At 39.8% G+C, this 10,830-nt stretch overlaps 1 protein-coding gene across 1 annotated transcript in view; it reads left to right on the top strand.

Moving 5' to 3' along the window:
- The first annotated feature begins 8,397 nt into the window (after positions 1 to 8,397).
- Positions 8,398 to 10,830, top strand: part of LOC138754106 (phosphatidylethanolamine-binding protein 4) — a 328,885-nt gene continuing 326,452 nt past the window's right edge. Inside the window, exon 1 of the mRNA XM_069917930.1 lies at positions 8,398 to 8,430. The gene's annotated coding sequence lies outside the window, so the exon portion shown is untranslated. The remainder of the gene's footprint in view (positions 8,431 to 10,830) is intronic.

The raw sequence follows: 10,830 nt of genomic DNA, 5'->3' as shown, positions 1-10,830 counted from the left end.
TGCCTTTTATAGTCAGCTCAGCTGTGTCATTACCGGGGCATAGTTTGAGCGGGGCCAGCTGCTGATTGGTTACCTTGGATGCCCGGGCCCCAATTGGGACCTCTGCAATCCACCGGCAGTGATTAACCAGTTTCATCACTCTGCTGTCAGCCTATGGAGACAGGCCTCTCAGCCCGTACGATGCTTTGCCGATCACCGCGTTTGAGGCAATTTGCTGTGTTGGCCCAAGGCGCAGGCCCCGGGCAGCTACAAGCTCATGATTGAATGGTGGGGCAGACTCAATGGGCTGAATAGCTTATTTCTACTGCTATGTCTTATGGGCTTAAGATGGTACTTGCTCAGTGCTGCACTAATTTTTATACACAAGTTTTGAGTGTGAGAATTGAATCAACAATCTCAGAGTTGAAAGTATAAAAAATCTGACATTTGAAATATAATTCTCAAAAATAATGTAATTATGTAATTCTCAAAAGTGTTAATATTGCGATTGCCATGCAAATGGGAAGGTTCAAGAATTAAAGATTGATTTATTGTCATGTAATATCACACAAAATTTGCTTTACTCTGCTGTAAGGCAGACAGATTCACCATCAGCAGAAAATTGCCGGGCACAGTCAGAGAAAGAGAAGCGAAAGAGAGTCCCCCCTGTAGAGCGCGTTGAAAGAACCAAAGACTTGTTGATCCAAACCAAGGCTTTTATTAACTAAAAGACTGGAGCATATCACAAGTCAGTCGACCAGTCTGGCTAGGAGCAATCCTTTAAGAGCTGCCAGTAGGTGTGGCTACGCTCTCAGCCAATCACAGTCATCCTACACTACCATCTGTACATATACACATTGGTGATAGAATCTGTACTATCACACCCCCAGAGTCACCGAGTGTTCATTGATACACCTCTAGTGCTCCCACAGCCTCTGCAGCCATCAGCCCAAACTATTGGCAACCCGAGGACCAGGTCTGAACATCTTACATGATTAAGAAGCCCTTAGAGCCAAAAGGAAAAAGTATGCATCATGGTTAATGTGGTTTATGGTGTGAAAAATAAAAAAAATTAAAAAAAAAAAAAAGCCCTTAGAGCCCTTGGCACCCTCTCACATTCCTTTGACCGCATTTTGGGCAATTGCAAACCCATTCTTGCCTAATTGAGAGGAATCCTACATTATATCTGGAGGCCAGGGATGTCAGTGGGAAAGCAGATGTTGGACACCATCAGCAGGTCACACAGCATTTCAATCATTGACATTAGGCTGAAGGCATTAAATCTCCACTAACTTTGAGTCTCTGAAGCTTCTTTTCCTCAACCACATTTTACTTTTAAGATACATCACTATTTATCATCGTCTTTCACTTTCCCCTTGAGTAATTTATGTGACTCTTAACTCTTGATGCAGATTGTTTATAGATTTTAAAAATGACCTGTCTCCTGTGATGAAGTGAGCACCACTTTTCATCTGAAAGAGACAGTAAAATGTACCATTGTATAGTTTTGATTGGTGTTAACTATATAAAGGGACAATTTCATGTATTTCTAAAATTAAACTGCATCTTATGTTCCTCGATACTACTAAGTGACTAACATAACAAATTGTTTTCTAAAGCTACAGTCATAGTATTATATCCACATTGCTTTTGGCTGTGACACAAATAGAGCAATGCAAAGGTAATTGTTTGATTCTTGGTCTATGCCCTGAGCATCATTAATAGCCACCATAGCAACAGTTTTCTTTAATGTAGCTGCTGAAGATCAAGCTGTGCGGGTGGGTCGCGTCTCCAGAATGGAGGACCATCGCCTTCCCAAGATCGTGTTATATGGTGAGCTCTCCACTGGCCACCGTGACAGAGGTGCACCAAAGAAGAGGTACAAGGATTGCCTAAAGAAATCTCTTGGTGCCTGCCACATTGACCACCGCCAGTGGGCTGATATCGCCTCAAACCGTGCATCTTGGCGCCTCACAGTTTGGCGGGCAGCAACCTCCTTTGAAGAAGACCGCAGAGCCCACCTCACTGACAAAAGACAAAGGAGGAAAAACCCAACACCCAACCCCAACCAACCAATTTTCCCCTGCAACCGCTGCAACCGTGTCTGCCTGTCCCGCATCGGACTTGTCAGCCACAAACGAGCCTGCAGCTGACGTGGACATTTACCCCCTCCGTAAATCTTCGTCCGCGAAGCCACGCCAAAGTAGGTTGTGTAGTGAAATGTTTGCGATGCTTGACAGGACAACAAGATTTGATAGATAGCCAATCTTATCAGACGGATGAGGATAACCTTAGTCAAAAAGGTAGATTTTGAATGATGGCTCTCAGCAGTGAAGTGATTGTCGCAATGCTGTTACAGTGCAAGCAACTGGGGTTCGTATCCTGTGCTGTCTGTAAGGAGTTTGTACGTTCTTCCCATGTTCTTCCTCCAACCCTTCAAAACATATCGGGGATTGTAGGTCATACGAGTGTTCTTGGGAAGCATGGGCTCACGGGCTGTGCTGTATGTCTAAAAAAAAAGTGCATAAATAATTCAGGATTTTTGTTACATTTTCAAGATGTGGTACACTGACAAGGCCAGCATTTATTACCCATCCATAACTGCCCTTAAGTAGGTGGTGGTCTTCTTCAACTGCTGCTATCCTCTGACAAAGATGGGAATGGAATTCTAGGAGCTTGGACTCAGTGATGATGAAGGACCAGTGATACATTCTTAGGTCAGGATGGTGTTAATCTTCATGGGGAACTTGCAGGTGGTGGTGTTGGCAGTCCTCTCCATTGTAGTGGGAGACCAAGGATGTGAGTTTTTGAGGTGCTGTTGGGTGAGTAACTCAAGTGTATTTTGTACACAGTACACTCTCACTTACCACAGTTCTCTGGTGGTGGAAGAAATTACCTGTCTTGATATAGCAACAGGAGCTCTATTGAGAGCACCCTGGCTGATCCATCACAGTGTGGTACTGTTGCTGTAAAGCATCGGATCGGAGGTCAATCCACAGGACCATAAGAGTGGCAGAGAAGATCACTGGGGCCTCCTACCCCCTCCATCAATGTGATTTACCAGGATCATTGTCTAAAGAGGACTCACAAAATTATTGAGGACCTCTACTACCCTCATGCAGTATCTTCCAGCTACTCCCATCGAGAAAAAGATACAGAAGTATCAGAGCCATAACTACCAGACTGAGAAACAGCTCCTTCCCATGGGCAGTGAAACTGCTGAACGACTGATGAAACTGCTTTTACAAACTCTCCATGACTCAACTATTTATTTCATAATAATATTTTTTCATGTTTGTATATGCAATGTAACATGAATATGTATCATTTGTATGTGTGTTATGTGGGTCTGCAGTGTGTTTCACTGAGGACTGGAGAATGCTGTTGCATCAGTTTGAACTTGTAAAATCAGATGATAAATAAATTTGAACTTGAACTTTTAGAATGTCTGTTGAAGAGCCAATCCAGATAATAGGAAGAGGTTGCAGAGGTAGGAAGTGATAAAACAATATTTGAAAACATGGATAAAATATTTGTCTAACTTGGATGGATTTTCAGATTATTCAGCTCTCTTCAATTTTCTTATCATTATTATTAGTTTTAATTTGTTTTTAAATTCTGTAATTTGAGACCCTCTACATGTGAAGCAAGTCAATGTCAGATGTTTTCATGAATTTGGCCCAGATACAATCAAAGTGAGTAATTCCTGGAATAAAGCAAGAGATTTCTACTGCAACAAAACTAAAAGACTCTTAGTTATAACCAGTGAACAGACTATTTTATTTTTCACAAAGCTCTCTGATCAATGACATATCTGTGTGAATTACCCATTTCAATGCCTCAAAAATTGAGCCTGATTATTTGAAAATTAGTTTATTTTTTAGTTAATGAATAATGGACTATTTATGCAACTCTTTGTTAATATTAAATCTGTGCTTGAACACTGCATTCATTTCCTTTCATTACCTAAACATCATCTGAAGTTCTCAGGTTAAAGTCACATTTAAAAAGTTAACTCTGTTCCTCTCTCCACAGACTTTGCCTGACTAGCTGACCACATCACTTTCTCATTTCATTCCAGATTTGCAGCATCTGCAGATTTTTGCTGTTTGATTCCTTTCACAGTCAAATTGGTTTTTGTATAGTAATTGAATTTTCTCTGTGTATGCTTTAATAAATGAGCCAGTAGTAGATAAAACAACATCCAGTCTATTGTTTTGTTTTGACCACATAGTTAAAGGCATCTTATCACTGAGAAACACAATACTGTATCTTGGGAAGTAGAGTTATAGAGTGCCATATCTTTCAACAGGAAGTTAGACATTGTCAGAGAGAACATGAGGTTGAAAAATAAAGTTAGGTCACTTAATCTTTACCTTATCTGCCATCCAGTGATAATGGGACACAATCAGAAATCTGAACAAAAACAGTAAATATTAAGAAGTACTCTGCAGAACTGGCTGTACTGATGAAGATGGAAAGAGAATTAACATTTCAAGCCAACATCACTTCAAAAGCAAATGATAAATTAAAGAAATATGAAGCTCATAACTTGCTTTCCTTTCCAACAACCCATAAACATTAGTTAAGCGTTACATTAATTCAAAATCTCATTTCCTCTCCCAACTCTCTGCCTTCTGATTCCAATGTTGATCTAATCACATTTTTTGTAATTTCAAGGCACAGTGACGAGGCACATTGCAAATGTTTAGACAGAAAAATTAAATATTGTGAGAGAGTATGTGTAACCGAGTTAAAAATGCTTTTTAATAATTTTTATTCCCAATTCTGTATTTGTGAATTTTATCTCAATTAGTTATTTATATTTACTGTTATTTTAATAATATTTCCAGTGGGAATACATTTTGTGGTGCACACCTCTTCTGTACCTCTTGAGCCCCTCCTCTCTTGTTCCTCAGATTGTTGATTGCATGGTGATGGAGCAAAGGTGCAGAAGGGAAGAAAAACCAGAAGGCAATTGATGTTATATTGTCTTCTTCAGACACCAATACTGGAGAACAATTCTGTGAGTTGTCTCTTTTTCTATGCTCTATTCAAGCCCCTTACACTGGATTCCAAAATATTATTGCATCTTACAGAAGGTTTTGTATTGTTTTGACCGTTAATTTAAGTCCTCCCTAAGTGGAGTTATAATCTTTGCAACCAAAACACCTCTACGAGCTAAGCGGGATGATGTGGGCTCTTGTCATAAAGCCAGTATAATAGGGCATAGAAAAAGAGATGACTCACAAAATTGTTTTTCAGCATTTCTTTGTTCTCTGCAGAAGATAATATGACGTGACCAGGCAATAATGCGGCTTTTGTGCATAAAAATCCCTTTAGACCTCAAAGAAATCTCAGGATGCAGATTTATTTTTCAAAAATATTCTAGCTATGAAAATGTCCTTCTCAACATTGCTTTGCAAGAAGAGCTCAGAGGCATGACAATGGGGTGCAAGTACTCCTTTGATTTTCTGCAGAAATTGAATTGAGTGGCAGAGTTGAAATTCTGCTATCCTTTAGACCAATGGTTTTCAACTTTTTTTTTCCACTCACGTACCACTTTAAGTAATTCCTATGCCTTAGGTGCCCTGTGATTAATGGTAGTAAGGGAGTACTTAAGGTGGTATGTGAGTGGGAATAAAGGTTGAGAACTACTGCTCTAGACCCAAATGTTACTGAAATATTTTGCTTGAGAAAAATTGTCATTGGCCCATTTCCTTTGGAGTTATGAAACCATGCACATAGTGAGTCAATTTAGGTATGATTAAAACAGTGGTTTTCAAACTTTTTCTTTCCACTCACATACCACTTTAAGTAATCCCTTACTAATCACAGACCACCTATGGCATAGGGATTAGTTAAAGTGGTATGAGAGTGGAAAGAACTATGGAACCATCAGACACCATCCCATGGAAACATGCTCTTTGACCTATCTAGTCTGCACTGAACTAATATTTTGCCGTCTGATTGACCTGCACACAGACCATGGCCCTCCATACCCCTCCCATCCTTCTACCTATCCAAATTATCTTTAAATATCAAAAATCAAGCCTGCATTCAACACTTTAACTGACAGTTATTCCACTCTCTCACCACTCCCTTCATGAAGAAGTTCCCTCTCATATTCCTTTAAACATTTCACCTTTAACCTATGTCCTCTTGTCTTACTCTACCTTGGTGGAAACAGCCTGCTTGCATTTACCCTATTCCTCTCATAATCCAGTGTTGTCTGTAAGGAGTTCTCCCCATGTCCACGTGGGTTTCCTCTGGGAGCCTCAGTTTCCTCCCAACCTTCAAAACATTAGGAGTTGGAGGTTAATTTGGTGTAAATTGGGCAGCAAGGCTCATGGGCCTGTTACCATGCATATATATCTGTCAAATCTCCCCTCATTCTCAGTTCTTCAAGTCCCAGTAACATCCTTGTAAATCCTTTTTATGTAATATGATTGATCACAGTCCTCATGATTGGAGAATAGAAGGTGAGAAGATAAATAGAGTGTAAGGACATCTGCAAGAGGTAGGGTCTTAAGAAAGCAGCCACTATCCTCAAGGTCCCCCACCAACCAGTCCATGCCCTCTTCATACTGCTACCATCGGGACAAAGGTACAGGAGCCTGAAGACGAGCACTCAGTGACAGAAAAACAGCTCTTTCACTTCTGCCATCTGATTTTGAATAGACAATGAACCACAGACACTACCTTACTTTCTCCTAATTTCTTGCACTGTTTATTTATTTTTGTAATGTAATTTATCGCAATATTTGCACTGTAATGTTGCTGCAAAACAACAGATTTCATGACATGTTCTTGACAATAAATTCTGGTTCTGAGATTGTAGGTGAAGGGTCATATGGATTATAAACTAAGGTATGGGTTGATTGGGATTAATTCGATTGAAATAAAATCCATAATAAGGTAACAAAAACAGTAAATATTTATTTGGCATAATTGCAACCTCAAGACTTAACATATCTTGGGCAAAGGCTTACCTAAAGAGAGAAAAGGCAAACCTGCTATTTTTGGCATGTTCTAATTTTCTAATTTACCAATAAAATGTCAACTTGGAATGGACCCAAGATTCCACTTTGCCACTGAGGAAAGTAGTAATTCAGATTTGGAGTGGGCCCAGATGGAACGAGAGGCCACTTACTCATCCTTAAGTGAGCAATTAAGATTTTTGCTCCAATGGTGACCTCATCTTGAATTCATAATTAGGTGCGAGAATGCAATAATACTGCAGAGTACATTAAGGTCCAATGATGAGAAAAGAAAATCTGAGTGACATTCAAACAAAATACTCATGACTGCCATAAGTAGGTTATATAATTGGGTATAGTTTGCAGGCACAAACAGGCTGTAGGGTAAAGCAGTCATTTGTCAAAGGTTAATCTTGGAGAGTTTTGTGTTCTTTGTCCCAATTTTCATGGAATAGTTGTAACACAATGTTTGGCATGTGGAGACAGATATCAGGAATGCTTTACACTGCCTCTTGCTTCTCAAGACTCAATTTATATAAATAATAATAAAACAGTATCCTACCACATGAAATTTCTTTTTCCCTGCTGCAAGGCAGACAGATTTGCCACCAGTGAATTGCCTAACCACCTCTTAGTCTTACGGTCAGACTAACAGTTAGAGAGAGTGAAGCAAAAGAGAGTCCCCAAGAGTCACCCAGTGTCTGTATTATATGTCTGTGTATTTTTAAAGATGTATTTATTATAAAATATTGTTACGTGCAATGTATTATATTCATAAAAGTGGGCAATTACATTTCCCCAAACCTTACAGTGTGGTCTCTGTTGGAATGTCGCAAATATATAAAGTATTTTGGAGAACCTGTGATGCATGATGAGAAGTTATTTCCATTGGCATTAAAAGTACCAGTAAATGTGTCTGAAGAACCAGTTTGCTCAAGTTTCTTGAGAAACGAGCTACTTTCAAAAAAGAAGGAACACCAAATAGCCATTATGCAGCACTCTTACCACAACATCGAGCAACAATGGCACAGCAGCATTTTTGAGAACAGCAGCATATTTTGGCATGAATATAGACATTTAGGCAGCACTTTTATTAAAATGTCACATAGATTAGTTTTTAAATATGAAAATAGTATTTAACTAGCATAATCCTTGGCTTTAATATGCAGGAGGCAATGGCTTGCATGCTATTATTGTATTGTATTGCATTGAAACTGTATCAGATAATGAGATCTGCTTTTTGTATATATTGGCACCTGCAAAATGTGTGAAATTTCACAACAGGTTATAATTGTAAATTATTACAAGCATGCTTGTAAAGTCAGAACTTTTCAAAACATTTCGCAGGATTACAGCAGTCAAATAGTTAATGGTGCTGAAATAGCCGACTATAAATTTAAATCAGAGCATGTGAGCACACGTCATTGAATGTTTGACCTCGACAAAGAATTCTGCAGGTACATGCACAGTGGTAAGTGGAACTGAAAAGTATACAATTATTGCAGTCACTGGTTCTGGAATCTGATGCATCCAATCAATTATATTGTTGCTTATGGAAAATGCATAATATATTAATGAAGTAACTATGTTCAAACTTTCAGAATTAATTCAGTTAAATATGATTGGAAACTAATTACCAAATAGCATCGTTAATTTTCTCTTTTCAGGTCAGTGTCATTCTTCGATATTCTCAGCGTCCTTTGCACACAATATTATTTATCAGTCATGCTCACTGCTGTCATTCATGAATACTTTTAAAATGTTTCATCAAATCAATAAAAAATACATCAGGGCTACAGGATTTAAAATATTATTTTTTTCCCTAGAAGAAATGGCTATCTTGGTTATTAGCTTTTTCTGCTTCTGGTTCGTGCTGATGGCATGGATAAAATAGTGAATTTACACCATAAGAAAATACTTACATGAAGTCAGAAACATCCATTTTTTAAATCACCAGCCCAACATGGATTCAGTTGCGTGCGACATCAAGATGTGCGGCAGTAGCTTATCAAGATGAATTCTACAGAATCTCCCAACCCTACTGAGCTCTAAACCTGGGACAACATTTACAAATCCATTGACAGAAAGGTATTGCTCTTCCTTCACTACTGAAGCTGATAAGACCTGGACTCCCTATTAGCACAATGGGAACAATTCAATAGAGCACATTTAAAGATAACAGTTCACCATCACAAGTGGAAGTAAGAATGGAAATAATTGCTGGTCTAAAAAGAATGATATCGATTTTACAGGAATGAATCAGGCAATGATTAGTGTAGTGGTTAGCACAATGCAATTACAGCGCCAGCAACCTGGGTTCAAATCCGGTACAGTCTGCAAGGAGTCTCCCTGAATTTCCTTGGATTTCCTCTGGGTGCTCTAGTTTCCTCCCACCCTTCAAAAATGTATGGTGTATTTGGGGGGCATGGGCTCATGGGCCAGAAGGGTCTGTTAGTGTGCTGTATGTTTAATTAAGATGCAAAAAAACAAAAGAAGGAATAAAAAAGTTTGAATGAGGTACATCAACACAGTTCTCACCACTGTTGACGACTGGTTGAAATTGCACTTGAGGTCTGTTGTTTGTTCAGAAATTAGACTGGCACTCTGTTGAGTTTGTCTAGCATTGTTTTTAATGTTTTTTCAACAATAAGCTCCTTGCTGATGTTGAGGGCAAATTGTACTTGGGGGCAACACACAACCAGATTCTCGATCTCCATCCTCAGAAACAGAATTGTCTTGTGGCTGCTTTACAGGTGTAAAATCACAATAAATTACATTAATAAATAAATAAACAGATTAGTGCAAAAGAAGATAAAGTGATCCACGTGTGTATTGCTCCTTACTATCTTCCAGAAAATAGGGTTGGCATTGCTTGATCAGTCTTGATGAAGGTTTCCAACCCGAAATAAAAACACACTGGTGGGGAAACTCAGCAGGCCAACCCGTGTACTTTATGTAGCAAAGATAAAAATACATAACCAATGTTTTGGGCTTGAGTCCCTCATCAAGGTACGAGAAAATGTAGGCCAGTACCCAAACAAAATGATTGGGGGAGTGGCAGGAAGAGGAGCACAGCCCCACAGGCAGGAGGTAATAGGTGGATAAGGGTGGGAGGGCCCACCATCAAACAGTGGAAGAAGAGGGATGGCTTTGTGAATGGAGAGGGAAGGAGGTGGAGTGCTGGAGGAAAGAAGACAGAGGGAATGGGAAGGGAGGGAGAACAGAGAGTAGGCTAGCAAGAAACCAGAGATGACTATGTTAATGCCATCTAGTTGGAGCTTTCCCAGAAGGAAAATCAGACCCTCACCACTCAGGCCATGCCCTCTTCACTCTGCTACCATTGGGAAAATAGTTAAGGGGCCTAAAGATGAGCACTCAGCGACACAAGGACAGCTTCTTCCCCGCTGCCATCAGATTCCTCAATAATCAATGAACCAAAGAAACGACCTTACTTTTCATGCACTATAATTCAATTTTTTTTATTAGTAATGTCATAATTTGGTTATAATATGAATGATTGCACTATTCTTTGGCTTGGCTTCGGGGATGAAGATTTATGGAGGGGTATGTCCACGTCTGCTGCAGGCTCGTTGGTGACTGACAAGTCCGATGCGGGACAGGCAGGCACGGTTGCAGCGGTTGCAAGGGAAAATTGGTTGGTTGGGGTTGGGTGTTGGGTTTTCCTCCTTTGTCTTTTGTCAGTGAGGTGGGCTCTGCAGTCTTCTTCAAAGGAGGTTGCAGCCCGCCGAACTGTGAGGCTCCAAGATGCACGGTTGGAGGCGATATCAGCCCACTGGCAGTGGTCAATGTGGCAGGCACCAAGAGATTTCTTTAAGCAGTCCTTGTACCTCTTCTTTGGTGCACCTCTGTC

The sequence above is a fragment of the Narcine bancroftii genome, chromosome 2 (assembly GCF_036971445.1).
Source record: "Narcine bancroftii isolate sNarBan1 chromosome 2, sNarBan1.hap1, whole genome shotgun sequence".
Classification (NCBI taxonomy): domain Eukaryota; kingdom Metazoa; phylum Chordata; class Chondrichthyes; order Torpediniformes; family Narcinidae; genus Narcine; species Narcine bancroftii.
Note: the sequence above shows the minus strand (reverse complement) of the source record. Positions and strands in the feature narration are given on the sequence as shown.